Below are 16,868 nucleotides of genomic sequence, written 5' to 3' on the forward strand. Positions count from 1 at the left end.
TTTTTGTAAGACCCCCCTCCCCCCTGAGCCAAAACCTTGGATTCGCAATTGATTAGAATATATATTTTGTTCATCAATGTGAAGGAACCTTTAAAGTGAAGGCATAATCGTACGATCGACTATGCATCCTATATCATCAAAGTAAGCAAGTATATGTAATGTTAGAATTATGACGATTTTATGTATCTCCAATTTTAAGGTTTTAAGTACTTGTGATAATTGAAAAATATATGTGAATCGGTTTTACAATAAATGTAAAACCAAACTTCAAATTGTAATATTAGTGAAATATTTTAATTTAACCAATATTTATAAGATGTATATCAAACCACCCAAGCTATATGAAAGAAGAATACATCCATATATCTTGAGATTTTTGTGGGCTGGGCTTACAGCCCCCCCCCCCCGAATAACCCTTGTTGGTATTATTTTTCAATTAATATTTAGCAAGGGTGCCTTTATATCAATTAAGACAAGGTTTATTCAAATCATGAAACAATTTTTTTTATCTCCTTTGAAATTTGGTCACCCCCCCCACGGAAATTTTTTTACTTACGTGCATGTCAGTGCACTTTCAAATAAAAATTGCTGCCACGCCCAAAAGTTTTGCGTTCTGGATGAGAAACTTTTTTGGGCATTAAAATTAGCACACAATCTTGTCTAAATCGTGTAATTTCATGTCACATTTATAGTAAGTATAGTTAAAACTAGACACCCACCATATAATCTTTGAACTAACTGGTTTTTAAACTCGTTTGAAAAAAAAACTTCTATATGCTACTAATCCCGTTGAAGCGGTTTTTCACGCCTGATATCTATACAGTTCTTTGGGAGTCTTTCTACATGCTGAATATCACGTCGTCGCCTAATTGTCGAACTTACTTAGGTCCCATCTGGGGCACTATAATGCAGTGATGGTTAACTCCTTATCTTGTATCCACATCTCCGAATCACCCCTGTTATCCGGGATGGTTGGCGAAAATTTTCTTAAGTGGGGATACAGCCAAAAAAAGTTTAATTACATGAAAAATATAATAAGACTGTCAGATATCATTTTTGGGGGTGGGTAGACCCGAAGGCCCCTTGTAGAAGGTTGCCACCAAGTCAAAGTAAAATCACTAACACCATGGAGGAAAAAACTAATTGAGTGGAAAAATTATGATGAGCCTGCTTTCCTCTTGAAAGCGGTAGAAAGGGAATAGTTCCGTTTATATTGAGGGTATAGTTTTCTTTTATATAGGCTATAAACAAAATACATTTTAAGCGTTAATTCTTTTGTAGGGTTAATAAATACAAAATTGTTGAGACTTTCAGGAATGAATATCAGTATATATTAAATTTTCAATCCATATTCATTTGTTCTATTCAATTATATTGGTGAGTATGGTGTTTTTTTTTTTTTTTTTATGTTATGTGGATCTAGTCTTTAGAAGGTACAGGGGGCGTTAGCCCCACTCCTTATTGTGGTAGTTTCTGCTTGTTTTTGGTTATTTATTGTAATTTCTATTTATTTTGGGTTTCAATTATTTATTGTTAGTGATTCATGGTCGTTTGAAGTATTATTGAATATGTGATATATCATTGAAATGTACGCTTCATATATTGTTTGGCTTTATTTCTACTCGTTTTGGTTTAATGTAGCTCTTCACTTTTCTTCGAAATTTTTCTTTTCCTGAAAAAAGTCAAAATTGATTTAACAGAAAGGAGGATAAATGAGGCATTGAATGAAAAATTAGTGTGAATGAAAACAAAAGGATATAATTGTACCTTTTAAGGCAATGAAAGGTACCTTGCGTGCAGACTGTCCCTTCAAGACTCGAATTCCAATAGGCCTACTGATTTTATTCTGATTCAAGCATTTATGCCTTTCTTGTCTGAATTTTGTCGTTATTCGCTATTCTAGAGAAAAATCGCGAATAAAAGCTAAAACTCTCTTGGCAATACTAAATTTACTAAATTACTTAGTGAGCAATAATCGCTGGAAATAGTGGTGAATCAGGTGTTGCAACCCAACCCTTGCATTCCCCTTTATGCTTTTCTTCGATCCCTGCTCCGTGGTTCAGTACAAAGTAACATTTTGCGTAGCCCCAAGGGTAGGGTTTAGGACAGATCATCTTTATAGGATATAGGAAATTATATATTTGCTAATAATCAAGGCCATTTTTAAGCTTTTAAAAATTTCTTTAAGTAGCTGCGTAAAAATGAGAGAAGTCTCTGGGATTTTGAAAACGATTCGAATAAAATTTTAAGTTAAAACCAGGACCGTATCCAGGGGGCCTGATTTGAACACCGCGCCCCTCTAAGATCCCCTCCCCCCTGAACCATAATCATGGATACGCAACTGATTAGAATGTATTATCTTGTTCAATAAAGGGAAGACATAATAGTACGATCTACTATGCATCCCATACCACCAATTTAAGCAAGTTTATGTAATGTTAGGATTATGACGATTTTATCCCCTCCGAATGACCCTTGTTGGTATTATTTTTCAAATAATATTTAGCAATGGTGCCTTTATACCAATTAAGACAAGGTTTAATGAAACCTGTAACGCTGTATGGGCCTCTTTCTCCTGAAGCCTGGCCACCCTCCCCACAATACTAAATTTTCTGGGCACTTCTTATTTTAATCATCAAATAAAATTTGTTTTTATTATCTCCTTTGAAATTTGGTCCCCCCCCCCACGGAAAAAGATTTAATTAAGTACATGTTAGTGCACTTTCAAATAAAATTGTCGCCACACCCAAGTTTTGCGTACTGGATGAGAAACTTTTTTGGTTATAAAAAGCAGCACGCAATCTTGCCTTAATCGTGTAATTTCATGTCACATTTATCTGCCAAAATATTTTATTATTTTAAACGTGACTTTGGTACGAATTCATAACCATATGAATAACCTTGAACCTTTCCAAAACCGTGCAGGATCTTGCTGTTCTTGCTGGACCAGTTCTAGCATGACATCATGAGCTGCTCAGCATCCTGTTTTAATTTCTGGCAGAGGTCCCGTTTGGTTGATTCGCTTGCTTTTTACCTTTATTCTTTTAATGGCTGCGTTTGCAACTTTCTTTTTTTACAGTTTCTCTGAATATAATTTAATTTATGAGGGGAAGTGGGTCATTAAACAGTATATTAATTTGATTTTTCCGTGTATGTCTTCGTGTATGTCTTCGTTTTTGATATTTTATGCTATATTTTGTAGATTAAATAGTGAAATACTCTGTACGGGTTTAGTCACTGAATAAAATCATTCATTCATGTCTTCGTCTCTTTGCAACGGTTTCCTTGCTCCAAATAGCGGCAAAATTGTTGAAATGAAGCCACGAACCTGAATTTATTTGCCATTTCATTTTTTTATAGTACTGTATTTAGAAAGTATTAGGGGTGGGGCCAGAATTCAATATTGGAGTATTAACTAACTTCCTCCAAGGTGTGTGTCAAATTAAGAAAACGGACTTATCTAAAATATAACCAAATTTTACATAGCTATTCTCTAGAAATTAAGGGAACATTCCCGCTCTCGACAATATTTTGTCGCAAAAGAACTGCTTACCCTGAAAGGCAAATTTATTGTTTTTAATTGAAGACGGTTGTGTAATCAAGCTGAAGGTCCCCTAATCTATAACTGGTTGCAAATCTTCGCTCCAGAAGCTTTATCCCACCCTTCTTGGTATTTTCTTTATGCATTTCTTGTGAAGTAGATAATTTTACTATTGATGACGGTCACTGCATATGTGACCGAAATATTTAGTATCTTTTTGTGAAATGTTTAATCACCATTTGTGAAATACTGTCTATTAAAAGATTTTATCCCTATTTGAACTTTTATTTATTTCTTGTAAAATGCATGACTGTCTTCTATATGCTATTATATACGCAAGTACTGTCTTCTATATGCAACTAACGTTGGAGTTTTTTTTTCAACCATTCCTACTATTTCCTACTGTATGTACGACCAGCCATTGGTAAAAATTCGTCATTGCGCACGCGCGAAAAAGGAGTCAAGGAGAAATATACGACATATGTGTGCCCAGAAATTCTTCAATGGATAAGATACGAACGCGTATTACTGTATATCAAAGTATAAACACATACTGAACAAGTACTGACAAAACGACAAAACCTATCCTCTCCACACAAAAAAGTGACCCTTTGTCCTCGTCTCCGGAGACGATTTCATACCTATGCGAACCTGGCGAGTAAATCACAAGTTCCGTAGGTGATTATACTTGTTCCGTAAAAGTTGTATTAAATTTAATTTATTGGCTCGGAGCGATTAAGTAGTACAACATTTACCCTCTAGAGGCGCTGAGGTACGCGGAGTCACTTTTGGAGAGTTTTGTCAGTATGTGTTTACACTTTGCTGTATATACCTGTACTGTGGACTATCCTCTAAAAAATTCAAGCTCAGCTCATCTCAGGAACTTTTCATGGTTGCAGCAGTAGCTGCAACCTAGTAAAGAGCGAACCACAGCTCATAGTAACCAAAAGCTGAAAAACACGATTAAAAAAAAAAAAAACTACCTAGTGAAAAATATTACCATGGGACACTCATTCAGGAATGGTAACTATTTTCTCGGTTCCTTTTAAAAGTAAAAGTTTATTGTGAAAATAAATTTATGGTGGTTTCGAAAAAAATCCTGAGACTTCTTGAAAATGGCGTCAGATCAAAATGCAAAATGTACCATTAGAGTCAACATGGTTGAAAACCTATTATAGGGAAATTACAGCCCCCCCACGAACAACAAGGAAGATCACTTTTTTGCATGGATAGCACTGATCTGTTTCCCGTTTTTGTTTTTCTTTTTTTTTTCAGCTGTTGCTGTTTACCAGAAAATCATCGAGAGATACTTTTTTTTCTATCTTACCTCTTACTCGACGTTCCATAGCTTTCCACTTTTATAATTACTCACATACATAATTTTTTCTCTCCTAGTACATTTTATCTACCTTTTTCCTATTTTTTTTTTTTTCATTCATACGATTCTCTATCCATTAATTTACCATACAACAATTTCAAAATTCTCATTCTAGCTACCCACGGCGGCAAAGGGTTGCTCCCATTCATTAGACCTATAGCATATAACATTAAAATACAAATTTACAATGCATAAACGTTTTTAAGTATAATTAAGTATCGAGAGATACTTAATGGCTCATTCAAAAGATATTTTTCCCATCTGCGTGCTATTTATAAATGTTGCCATCTGCAAGTCCCATATGGCAATAAAATGTCACTTAGTTTGCCATTTCTCAAGCCGTGGGGCTAGCAGGCTACCAGAGCATCTTAGCCAGTTTTTTAATAGCGCATGTAAAAGATATTGCTCATATCTACGTCCTTCATATAAATTAACTAAAAAAAACAAGTTTTTTTTAACTGAAAGTAAGGAGCGACATTAAAAGTTTAAACGAACAGAAATTATTCCGCATATGAAAGGAGCTGCCCCCCCTTAACGCCTCGCTATTTACGATACATTTTTTTATTGTTTTAAAAAATCAAGATGTGAGATAGTCAAACTTTAGCGTAAAGAGCGAGGTGTTGAGGAGGGGACAGCCCCTTTCATATGCGGAATAATTTCTGTTCGTTTTAAGTTTTAATGTCGCTCCTCACTTTCAGTTAAAAAACTTGTTTTTTTTAGTTAATTTCTGAAGGTTTTTGAATTAATGCAGCTTTGATTTTGGCTCACAGTACATGAATAATTAAAACAAAATTCGCATATTAATTTTCCTTTTTTTGGCTAATTGGGTTTCTCGAAATATTGTTCTCACGTAACTTACGAATTAATTTACGTAATGAATTTCTATATAAGTATGTTTTTATTACGTATATTAGGGAGTTCGCTCCCTAGTCAATACCTCGCTCTTTACGCTAAAGTTCGAATTTTGTTTGAATCACAAACTCCTGAATCACAAAGACTGGTTAATTAGAATAGATATCTCTTATTAAATTACTAACAAAAACTTTAGCATAAAGAGTGAGGAATTAACTTGGGGGTGACCCCACCCCTATATATGTATCAATTTCTGTTCCTTTTAAGTTTTGATGTGGTTTCTTACTTTCAGTTGAAAAAAAACTTGATTTTAATTTAATTAATTAAAAAAAAAACTTCCCGAAAAATAAGTTTTTCAGAGAAAAGTAAAGGCCATTTTAAACTTAAGCTCAGGAGATACAAATACCTGTTGAAATTCAAACTCAAAACCACCAGAAATTACTGTTAAAGAATAAATGAAACCCAAAACGAACAGAACTTAAATAAACAATCATAGCAAAAAGCATACAACAAGTAATACTATAAATGAATAAATAGATCTTAAAGCGAGTAATGCTTAGATTGAATATGAAAATCAAGCTTAAAACGAAAACAAATATTTTGCTGTTAAAGTATAAATGAAACTTAAAACGAACAGAAATTAAATAAACAACCAATGCGAACAAACATACAATATATATTAATGTAAATGAATAAATATTTCTTAAAACGAGTGAAACTTAAATTGAATATGCCAATCAAGTTTGAATCGAATAAAAATAACCACAAACAAGAGTTTGGGTATCGTATCACTGCAGAAGCCTAAAACCTACTGCGTCATTGGCGCTTTTCTGAAAACAATTCTCTGAAATATTTTCACTTTTGTAACTTTAAGAAATCAAAAATTAATTAAGATTGTAGGGAATAAATATCAGCATATGTATATTAAATTGACAATTCAAATTTTCTTTCAAAAAAGTCATTTGAATTTTTTTTTCAGAAAAGTACAAATTATATTCTGGCATTCAGAAAGCACAGGGGTTTTGAACTCTATTCATATTAATTTATGCTCGTTTTGAGTTTGACTCTAATATTTATTTAAAATTTTGTTCGTTTTGGGTTTCATTTATTTATTGAAACTGATTTGGGGTAGTTGTATGCTTGGTAGATTATATGATAGTCCTGACGCCAGGTGTGGAAAATGTGAACCATACCACGACGGAATGGGGCTGCTACGAGAATTAGCCTACCCTCCACCCTCTAAATTGACCATGCGGATTCAAAAATACCAATGGCACTTGCTTGCGAGTGGTGGAACACTCCGAAACTTGACATTTTATTATATTTTGGTGTTTCATGCAAGAAAATGCATGTTCCACAAAGTTTGAGGTGCAGTTTTTCGCTCAAATAGAAATGCCTAGAAGCCATAGAATGTTTTCATAACAAACTAACACGATTAGTTACAAAAAATGGCAGAGTTAAAAAAATGGCAAAACTATATGAGTCTTTAATGGTATTCATTGGTATTCAAAAATACCAATGGCACTTGCTTGCGAGTGGTGGAACACTCCGAAATTTGACATTTTATTATATTTTGGTGTTTCGTGCAAGAAAATGCATTTTCCGCAAAGTTTGAATTGCGGTTATTCACTGAAATAGAAATGCCTAGATGACATAGAAACTTTACATTAGAAACTAACACGATTAGTTACAAAAAATGGCACAGTTAAAAAAAAATTGCAAAACTATTTGATACTTGAGCAGTCTTGGAAAGAATAAAGAAAATCAAATTGAATATTAGATATATAATGATATTAATTGTTGAAAGATCCATCAGTTCAAGATTTTTTGTCACTGTAATTTTTATTTTCATTTTCAATGCTGTAAGAACCGGAAAATAAAAAATTTGTAATATACGAGTAATTCGTTTTCAGTGAAGCACGAATGACGCAGAAAGCTTTAGTTTTTTACAGTTAAAGAAGGGGGCAGTATCCAAATTTTGCTTGTTGTGAAACTATATTTGTCTTGACCAATCTTGAAAAGAACTAATAAATTAAACTGAATATTTGATGCATAATGATACTAATTGCTAAAAGCTCGTCAGTTCAAAATTTTACTGTAATTTTAATATTTATTTTCAATATTAAGTACAAAAGAAAACCTTTGTAATATAATTCGTTTTCAGTAAAGCGCCAATGACCCAGTAGGTTTTAGGCTTCTGCAGTAATATGATACCCAAACTCTTGTTTGTAGTTATTTTTATTCGATTCAAACTTGATTTGCATATTCAATTTAAGTTTCACTCGTTTTAAGATTGATTTATTCATTTACATTAATATATATTGTATGTTTGTTCGCATTGATTGTTTATTGCATTTCTGTTTGTTTTAAGTTTCATTTATACTTTAATATCAAAATATTTGTTTTCGTTTTAAGCTTGATTTTCATATTCAATCTAAGCATTACTCGCTTTAAGATATATTTATTCATATATTAATTTTCTTTGTATGTTTGTTGCAACGATTGTGTGTTAAATTTCTTGTCGTTTTGGGTTCAATCTAGTCTTTAATAGTTACTTCCGATAGTGTTTAGGCGGAATTTTAAAAGGTATTTGTATCTGCTGAGCTTTAGTTTAATATGATCGTAACTTTTCTTTGAAAGACTTATTTTTTGTAAAGTTTTTTTTAATTAATTTTTGTTCATTTTTGATTGCAAATAGTTTCGAGTTTTTTTGGCATGGGGGTGGGTGCTTACTGTCCGATTATTCTTGAATTTAAAAAAACGGATCTAGAACTTTCAATTTAAATCGAATGAGGCTTTTTTCAAAGTCTATACGATTACCTCTTTGATAAAAACCTTATAAATGAACCTTATTAGTAGTAAATAAAGCAAGTCAAGTCAAGAACAATAGACAGCTTGCATAACCTGCAGACAGCGATTGACAACAATGAATGGATTGAAAAAAAAGCTCCAAAAGGGGGGTTTATACCATCTCACTTACTGACACAAAGGGATCACGGCTGTTTGAAATTGACCTTAACAGGATTGTGTGTGCCAAAACAATTTTGTAGCTATCACAGAGCATGTATTTTAACCTTATAATTGGATAATCTTAATTGATTCTCTATGTTTTCTTCCCATAAAAAACTCCTTCCCATAAGTTAAAAATCCCCCTTAATAAGCTTTACCCCAGGGAATAACTTAAAATGTCTACCCCTCGGCCCTGGTGAGCTGTATCTACACCGGAGATTTGTGTTATCAGAACTTTGAACTATTTTAACAAAATGTCTATTTCATAATTTTTATCTGATGCATTTTGGGAGTGGAGGAGGGAGAGGGGCTAGTTGCCCTTCAATCTCTTTTTACTCTTAAAAAGTGAACAAGAGCTTTCAATTTTCAAACAAATGAGCCCTATCTAAATTTTATACGAGCATCCCTTCCATAAAAAATAATTTGAACGATTGGGAAAATCCTTAAACTACAACCCTTGCCCCGAGGGCTTTTGAGGAATTGTAATCCTTAAAAACCCAAGTCACAAAACTTGAAAATACGCTGAACAAAATGGCAGTCTAAACGTTTGAATTGGATGTGTTTGGGGAAAAATTGAGCGTGAGAGGGGGGTTAGTTATCTTCAAATTACCTTCAAATACTACAAAAAGCAATAACCCTTGGAATTTACGATCGAATGAGCCTTTTTTAAAGTTTCTTCTACACTACCATCTATAAAAACCTTACATGCACCCAGGGTAGAATTTAAAACACTTGTCCAGAGAGCTTTGGGGGATTGTCGTCCTCAAAAACATATTTTCTATCCGGAAATACATTTCGTAGAACAGATTGTAACGCTTAAAATTGTTTTGAGTGCGGTTTTGGTGACTGATGGGCGTGGGGGGGTGGGCTAGTTGCCCTCCAATTACTTTCGACTATTAAAAAGGGCACTAGCCCTTTGAATTTCCAATTGAATGAGCCTCTTTTGAGGTTTCTACGACAACGCCTTCTATAAAAACCTTATATGCCCCCAGGGCATAACTTAAAACCCTTGCCCTGAGGGTTCTGGGGGAGTTTCCTCCTCAAAAACATATTTTCTATCTGGAAATCAACTACACTGAACAAAATGGCTATCTCAAAAGTTTGATTGGATGTGTTTGGGGAAATGATGGGCGTGGGGGGGGGCTAGTTGCCCTCCAATCAATTTTGACTATTAAAAAGGGCACTAGCCCTTTAATTTCCAATCGAATGAGCATGTTTTGAAGTTTCTACGACAATGCCTTCTATAAAAACCTTATATGCCCCCAGGGCATAACTTAAAACCCTTGCGCTGAGGGTTGTGGGGGAGTGCCCTCCTCATAAATATTTTCAATCTGTAAATCAACTACGCTGAACAAAAATGGCTATCTTAAAATTTTGATGGGATGTGTGAGGAAGACTGATGGGCGTGGGGGGGGGGGGGCTTTGCGTACACCAAAACCATGCTCATAATAAACAGAGCACTATCTTAATGAATTTCCAAACGAAAGAGTCTTTTTTGTAGTTTCAACTACGGAGCCAAAAATATAAGAAAGATAATCCCCCAGGGCATAACTTAAAACCCTTGCACTAAGGGTTGGGGGGGATTGTCCTCCTCAAAAACATGTTTTCTATCTGAAAATCAACTACGCTGTACAAAATGCATATCTCAAAATTTTGATTGGATGTGTTTGGGGGAATGATGGGCGTGGGGGGGGGGGCTAGTCGCCCTCCAATCACTTTCGACTATTAAAAAGGGCACTATCCCTTTGATTTTCCAATCGAATGAGCCTTTTTTGAAGTTTCTACGACAACCCCTTCTATAAAAACCTTATATGCCCCCAGGGCATATCGTAAAACCCTTGCCCTGAATGTTCTGGTGGAGTGTCCTCCTCAAAAATATATTTTCTATCTGGTAATCAACTACGCTGAACAAAATGGCTATCTGAAAATTTTAATTGGATGTGTTTGGGGAAATGATGGGCGTGGGGGAGGGGGGCTAGTTGCACTCCAGTCACTTTCGACTATTAAAAAGGGCACTAGCTCTTTAATTTCCAATCGAATGAGCCTTTTATGAAGTTTCTACGACAACGCCTTCTTTAAAAGCCTTATATGTCCCCAGGACATAATTTTAAACCCTTGCCCTGAGGGCTTTGGAGGGGTTTCCTCCTCATAAACATATTTACTATGTGGAAATCAACTACGCTGAACAAAATGGCTATTTCAAAATGTTGATTGGATGTGTTTGGGGAAATGATGGGCGTGGGGGGGCTAGTTGCCCTCAAATCACTTTCGATTGTTAAAAAGGGCACTATAACTCTCTATTTCCAATTTAATGAGCCCCCTTTGAAGTTTATACGACGACCCCTTCCATGTGAAATGTCTCTGGAAAAAACATAATGATAAAACATTGGAGCCGTATGGCCTTTACTATAGGCAACGCTACAGCGTTGCCTCTGATTTCTGATCGTTTTTAAATAATGCTGGGAAATCTGGCGCCCCCTTCATAGAAATGTTCCTTGCTCCAAGTAAATATCCTCCATGGAAAGATTCTCCCCGGTAACCCCTACACTGACCCCGACCCCCCACTAGAAAAAAAATCCTCCTGAAAACGCCTGTATACTTCCCAACAACCAATACTCTATGTGAACAATGGTCAAAGTTTATAACTTGCAGCCCTTCCCCCGGGAACTCTGGGGGATTAAGTCATCCTCAAAGACATAGTTATTAAATTTTCGACTATGCTGAACAAAATGATTATCTCAAAATTTTGATTCGGTGACTTCGGGAAAAAAATTAGCATGGGAGAGAGCCAAGTTGCCCTCCAATTTTTTGGGTCACTCAAAAAAGGCACTAGAACTTCTAATTTCCGTTCGAATGAGCCCTCTCATGTTATTCTAGGACTACTGGATCGATACGATCACCCCTGGGAAAAAAAAACAAGCATCCGTGATCTTTCTTCTGACAAAAAATACAAAATTCCACATTTTTGCAGATAGGAGCTTGAAACCTCTATAGTAGGGTTCTCTGATACGCTGAAAGTTCTAAGACTTTTAGGGGTTGTTTCCCCCTTTTTTTCGAAAATAAGGCAAATTTTCTCAGGTGCTTAACTTTTGATAGGTCGGACTAAACTTGATGAAACTTATATATTTGAAATCAGTATTAAAATCTGATTCTTTTGATGTATTTATTGGTATCAAAATTCCGTTTTTTAGAGTTTCGGTTACTATTGAGCCCGGTGGCTCCTTACTTACAGTTCGTTACCACGAACTGTTTGATTCCACCATTGGTAATTTCAAATGGTGCTAAAAACGGTACTTATGGTGCCATGTCTCAAGTGGAAAAGTTGCGGCTAGTGAGCTACCAGGACTTTTTAGAGTGATGTTTAATGGTTCATTTGAAAGCTATTGCTCATATTTACGCGGGTTTTATCAATTCTACCATCCATAAGTGGGATATACGGTAGCACTTAAAAGAACACTTTTGGTGGCACTCCTTAAGTAGAAAAGCTGGGAAGTATAAAACGATATCATTGTAATAATTATGGTCCTAAATCCTTTACTGGAGGCTTGCAAGAACACCTTCTTATGTTCCTCCTCTTAGCCCCCTTAATAAGCTACGTAATTAAGGTACAAACACCAGTAGACTCTCTTACGCTCAATTCCCCCTGGATTTTTTCCAACGGTTTTATCCCTTGTATGATTATTTTTAAGATAATGTCACTGTTATTGTAAATGTGCTACATTTAGTTTTTAAAGCATGTCCCGGGAAGGTATTTTGTCAAGCATTTTGATTCAAAAGGGAATAGAGGTCATCCAGTTAATGGTTTGCCAAATCCATACCCCAACGAATGGCGTAATTTTGTCACAGTCCTGTGTGAGGGGGGGGGGTCAATGTTAGAGCCAATTTTTCTCAAATCAAGTTAAAATGACAGAGAAAATAAAAAACAAGCCATATAGTAATAGAAAAAGTAAAGAGGATTTTTTTCACGGAAAAATCTTACTAGACAATTTGATCCCTGCTGAGGATTTCCCCTGTACAATTCCACCGTAATATTCTCTCCGTACGTAAGATTGTGCTTCCAAAAAGGAATAAAGACAAATGAAAACAGTTCTGTAGGAGAATTTAAATGAAAACGAACTCAATTATATTACCATTTATCGTACCTACACGAGAAATTATCTGTTTTTGAAATTTCGGTTCTTTTTTCATAGGCAGCGCACTAGCGCTGCCTAAGTAAATAATGATGTGGGCACAATGTGTTTTTTTTTTCCATACCCGGGCACGTCGTATCGAAGGAGTTGTCGTAGAAACTTCGAAAAGGGCTCATTCGATTGGAAATTGGAATGGCTAGTGCCCTTTTTAATAGTCGAAAGTGATTGGAGAGCAACTAGACGCCCCCGCTCCCCACGCCCATCACTCCCCCAAACACATCCAATCAAAATTTTGAGATACCCATTTTGTTCAGCGTAGTTGATTTTCAGATAGAAAATAGGTTTTTGAGGCGGACAGAGGACACTCCTCCACAACCCTCGGGGCAAGGTTTTTAAGTTATGCCCTTTGGGCATATAAGGCTTTTATAGAAGGCGTTGTCGTAGAAACTTCAAAAAAGGCTCATTCGATTGGAAATTCAAAGGGCTAGTACCCTTTTTAATAGTCGAAAGTGATTGGAGGGCAACTAGCCCCCCCCCCACGCTCATCAATCCGCCAAGCACATCCAATCAAAATTTTGAGATAGCCATTTTGTTCAGCGTAGTTAATTTCCAGATAGAAAGTATGTTTTTGAGGAGGAAACTCCCCCACAATCCTCAGGGCACGGGTTTTAAGTTATGCCCTGGGAAAATATAAGGTTTTTATAGAAGGCGTTGTCGTAGAAACTGCAAAAAATGCTCATTCGGTTGGATATTCAAAGATCTAGTGCCCTTTCTAATAGTCGAAAGTGATTGGAGGGCAACTAGCCCCCCCCCCCAGGCCCAACATTCCCCCCAACACATCCAATAAAAATTTTGAGATAGACATTTTGTTCAGCGTAGGCTAGTTGATTTTCAGATAGAAAATATGTTTCTGAAGGGGACACTCTCCCACAACCCTCAGGGCAAGGGTTTTAGATTATGCCCTGGGGGCATTTAAGGTTTTTATAACCTTCCCCTATGCCTTCCCAAGGCCAGAACAAAATTTGCACTTTACTGAAAAAATAAAAATGAATGAGCATTGTCAGTTTAATACACATATACTGATATTCAGTAATCAAAATGTTAATATTATTTGATTTATTAAAGTATAAAAGTAAAAACATTTATATTTTTTTCAGTAAAGTGCAAATTTTGTTCTGGCTTTGGGAAGGCATAGGAGTATTGCGCCCAACTTATGTTAATTTCTGCTCGTTTTGAGTTTGACTCGGTTATTTGTTGTAATTTCTGTTCGTTTTGGGTTTCATTTATTTATCGATGCTTATTTGTGGTAGTTTCGCGCTTGGTAGATTATTTGATTTTATTTTTGCTCATTTTTTGTTTAATGGAGTTCTTTACTTTTCTTTGAAAAACTTATTTTGTGGAAAATTTTGTTAATTAATTAAGTAATGAGTGGCTTTTCTATTTAAGGACACGTCAAATAACTCCCTAAGCCTAAAGGAATATTTTTGTGGAGCTAGCGAAATTTTTCACAAGCATATCGATATGCAAACCCTTCCGCTTTGTTAACCTTTTGTGTCGAAGCTACTCGCCTGGAGCTACTTTCATAAGTACTTCTGTTTTTTTTTTTTTTTTTTTTTTTTTTTTTTTTTTTTTTTTTTTAACAATGAATTTAAGATCTATTTTTCTTTTTTTAATTTTCTTTTTTTACAAAAAGAAACCCCACTGTGTGCTGATTTTTTTTTTTTTTGTTTTTTTCCACTCTAAACTTTATTTTTCCTTCGAATCTTGTAAGGCTTCTTCGTTCAGCTCCTTAACAAGAGCTGAGGTCTGAGGCGTCTTATCTCCCATAGGTCCGAGGAGATTAGAAATTATATAACAAAATAATGTTTGAACTGAAACTAAGGAGCAAAATTAAAATTTAAAACGAAGAGAAATTATTCCGTTTAAATAAAAAAGATCAGGGCAGTGTTGTTTCTATATTAAATTTTAATCAAAAACGAGCAAAGATTTTTTTATAAAAAAAAAAAAAAATTTCCTTTTGGGAAGTAAAGAGCGAAGTTGAAACTTAAAACGAACAAAAATCATACTTCATCTAATCTAATCTAAGGCCTATCTAACATATATCAATAAATATAGTGCAAATAAATCGACTGGTAATATTTCCCTGTGTTTCTAGGATTACAGAAAACTAGCGCTATATTGAAAACACAAGACCTAAGCATAAAAAAACAAGAATGTTGATTTAGGAGTCAAAAGTAAGTACGTAGCCTCACTACAACAAACTATTCTATAACACTTTTTATAGTCTCACAAGAGATGTGATATCAGTAACTTCCAGTATACAATTAAATTTAGCTTAAAAGCATAGTCATAAAAATAAAAAGTTTAAAGTTATTAAACAGCATACGAAATAATGGATTTTTTTATCAGGTAACATCTTGGTCTCACCTAGTATTACTCGAAATTAAAGAACATATAAAACGTAATATGAACTCTGGAAATACGGTTATCAAACAGTTCGTTGTAACGAACTGCAAGTAAGGAGCGACCCGGCTCAAGAGTAACAGAAACTTTTAATAATGGGATTTTGATACCAATAGATACATCAAAAGAATCAGATTTTAATACTGATTTCAAATATATAAGTTTCATAAAGTTTAATTGTACCTATCAAAAGTTACGTGCCTGAGAAAATTTGGCTGATTTTCGAAAAAAGGAGGAAAGACCCCCTAAAAGCTATAGAACCTTAATATGCAATTTTATTAAGCCTTAATTGCATATTAATAAAATTAATATGCAATTTTTTTTTTAATTATTCCTGTAGGCCTACAATGAGCCAAATTCGAAACCTCAATTAATTCAAAAACGTTCAAAATTAAATAAACAAAAACAAGTTTTTTTTAAATGAAAGTAAGGAGCAACATTAAAACTTAAAACGAACAGAAATATCTCCGTATATAAAAGGGGCTGTTCCCTCCTCAACGCCTCGCTCTTTACACTAAAGTTAGACTCTTTCTCGCAACTATTTTTTAGAACAATAAAAAACCTTAGCGTAAAGAGTGAGGCGTTGAGGAGGGGACAGCCCCTTTTATATACGGAATAATTTATGTTCGTTTTAAGTTTAATGTTGCTCCTTACTTTCAGTTGAAAAAACTTATTTTTTTATTTTTTTTCTCTATAAAACGGAGAATTTCAAGTTGGGATACAAATTCTAAAGCGAGTCTGTTGTCTTAATGCAAAAAATATCGCTTCACTTCGAACTTATGCAAAAAATAATCGTAAAATGTTCTTTTCAGATCCAAAACGACAGTCAATCATTGAACTGAGCTCATTGTGCAGAAGTGATGCCAAATTAAATAAAAAATTATAGTAAAGCAACAATCTAAAAATGCTTTACTTTTTTGCTGTTGATAGTGTCCTTAAATGGTTTACTTTCACCTTATCGAAACTCCTATATTATTTTGTGTTTTCAGTAAAACGCTAGTTTTCTATAATCCTACAAACATAGGGAAATTTCACCAGTTGATTCATTTGCACTAGATTTACTTTCTACGGATATGGCAAGTATCTACTTCGTCTTCCAATTTGGATGAGGAATTCGAAATTGTCTCTGAAGTAGGTCTATAGTATAACCGACCCGCTTATAGCTGTACTGAATCGCCGTGATCGATTTGCAAAGGCATTTGAACCAAGACACTCGTCGTTATACATCGCAATAACTTAAATTTGAAAAAAAAAATTGTCCAAGTAATGTTCTTAATTTGGTTTTTCTGTAGTTGAGTTTTCTTTGGATATTTTGTTGTTATTTTTTTTTTTTATTGTACTCCATTTACAACATTTTGTATGTTTAATAATGGGTAGAAATTAGGGAGCAGCATTACAACATAAAACGAACAGAAATAATTCCTTATGTGGGGGGGGGCTGACAAAAATTTGTCACAATTTTTAAAAATTAATTCTCATTCAAATTTGGCGGCCC

General features: G+C 34.7%; 1 protein-coding gene across 1 annotated transcript in view; it reads left to right on the top strand.

The window, feature by feature from the left end:
* Window positions 1–16,868, top strand: part of LOC148947340 (uncharacterized) — a 327,588-nt gene that overhangs the window by 123,173 nt on the left and 187,547 nt on the right. The gene's annotated exons all lie outside the window — the stretch shown is intronic.

Source organism: Artemia sp. Qi Xiang Cuo, chromosome 10, assembly GCF_049724085.1.
Source record: "Artemia sp. Qi Xiang Cuo chromosome 10, ASM4972408v1, whole genome shotgun sequence".
NCBI lineage: Eukaryota > Metazoa > Arthropoda > Branchiopoda > Anostraca > Artemiidae > Artemia > Artemia sp. Qi Xiang Cuo.